This window comes from Nicotiana attenuata, unplaced genomic scaffold, assembly GCF_001879085.1.
Source record: "Nicotiana attenuata strain UT unplaced genomic scaffold, NIATTr2, whole genome shotgun sequence".
In the NCBI taxonomy this organism is placed as follows: Eukaryota; Viridiplantae; Streptophyta; class Magnoliopsida; order Solanales; family Solanaceae; genus Nicotiana; species Nicotiana attenuata.
The window spans coordinates 414,832-417,108 of NW_017670271.1; positions in this window are offsets into that span (position 1 = coordinate 414,832).

Consider the following 2,277-nt stretch of genomic DNA (forward strand, 5'->3'; position numbering starts at 1 on the left):
AGCGATTTTGGATCTCCATTTTGATCATCCATGTCAAGGTAAGTGATTCCCACCTATTGCAAATTAGTTACTTGGATTATATCTAGATTAAAACATGGAAAATCATGTAAATTAGTAGAAATTTTGGGATTTTGAAGAAAACCTAGGAAATTTGTATTATTGGATTTTGACCACGATTTTGGACATGAAATTGAGAGCCAATTATATATTTGAGTTCGTGAGGTTGTGGGTAAACTTTATCTTCGAAAAATATCGGAATTTGGGCACGTGGGCCAGAGGGCATTTTTGTCAACTTTTCGATTGGGGTTAGGGATTGCTATAAATTAGATTATTATGAGTAATTGAGCATGTATTAATGGGTTTACATAATTATTGGCTAGTTTTGGAACATTGTGCATCAATTTGAGTCTTCGGAAGGGCGTGGAATGCCGGTTATGGAACTTCGGAGCAAGGTAAGTCTCATTTCTAACCTTGTAAGAGGGAATTGTCCCCATAGGTGAAATAATTGGTTATGTACTCCTATTTGTGGGGGCTACGTATGCACGAGGTGACGAGAGTCCGTGCGTAGCTATTATTATGTTTAAGTCCGGGTAGTCTAGGACCCAAAAGCATGCTATACCTCAAATATTTGTTATTGACAACTGAAATTGCCTAAATCATATCGAATTGGTAAGAGAATTTCTAAAAAGGGTTAAACCTCATTTTCTTAAATAGTTAAAAGAGAATTGACTTTTCCTTGGATAAATGTTTCTTGATGAATTCTTAATTGATTGTTTGAATGTGTGTATCTATGAGTACATGCGTCGCACGTACGATTCGCGAGCGGGGTAACTCTATTATTTATATTTGACCGCGTCGCATGTATGATTCGCGAGCGGGGTAATAGATGCATCTATGGTTCGTGCCATTCGACCCTCTGGCAGTGCACAATTGAAATATTTGTAGATTGGGTCGTACGACCTCGGCATGATTTGTGCATGCTTGTAATGCTTGCTTGAGATTTACAAATTGATATTGCATCTCTGGTCTGAGATAAATTGATAAATAATAGATTATGAATTTGGAGACTTCTAAATATAAAAAGGAATGTTTACTTGTTTCTTGACTTACTTGAATTTACTGTCGTTTTTAATAAATCCATGATTAATCGCATTATTAATATATTATTATTGGACCACTAGTAAGTGTCGAAGTCGACCTCTCGTCTCTACTTCTTCGAGGTTAGATGAGATACTTACTGGGTACACGTTATTTTTGTACTCATACTACACTTGCTGTGCATTTTTGTTGCACAGGTACATGTATGTCTAGTGGCCTAGTTGGGCGTAACGGCATGGTTGATACGGAGACTTAGGTGAGCTGCACCTCTCGAGACGACCCGCAGCCAGCAGAGTCTCCTTCAGAGTATTGTATTGTATTTTCTTTTCTGTCCAATTTGTATTCCGGACAGTTGTTGTATTACATTACTTCCTAAAAAGTGCTCATGCACTTGTGACACCCGGTTTTGGGATGATTATGGGGTATTTTGTATTAACTTCTAAACATTCTTTTATTTATTTTTTAATGATTATCTTTTACTAGCCAAGTTGAAGGAAAATTATTATTTTCACAATTATTTAAACGAGAATTTAATTAAGTATTTATGGTTGGCTTGCCTGACAGCGGTGTCCGGCGCCATCACGACCCTTAGTGGATTTTGGGTCGTGACACTATCTATCTATATCTATCTATATCTATACTATATCAAAAGCACGAAGGCCCTTAGCGAAATGTCGTTCGCCTTTTTTACCCCTTTAAAAATAGATTTATATTGGGCAAAACTGTCTTTTAGTTATTTTTCCTAATATTTAAGAGTTTCAAATCAATAAAAAAATTTCTTATTAAATCTTTCCTTATTTGAAGTAAGTGAAAAGTCTTAATATTTAAGTATTAAAATCACAAACATTCTACCTTATATAAATCTTCAACATAAATTAAGACCAAATATAAATCTTCCAATGATGTCATATGAGTTCTCTCTAAACTATCCAGACTTACACATATTAGTAGCTACGCACGGACTCTCGTTACCTCGTGCGTACGTAGCCCTCATAAATCGGAGCACATAACCAATTATTTCACCTATGAGGACAATTCCCTCTTACAAGGTTAGAAAGGAGACTCACCTCGCTCCGAAGATCCATACCGGCCTTCCACGCCCTTCCGAAAACTCAAATTGATGCACAACGCTCCAACACTAGCCAATAGTTATGCAAACCCATTAATATAAGATAAACT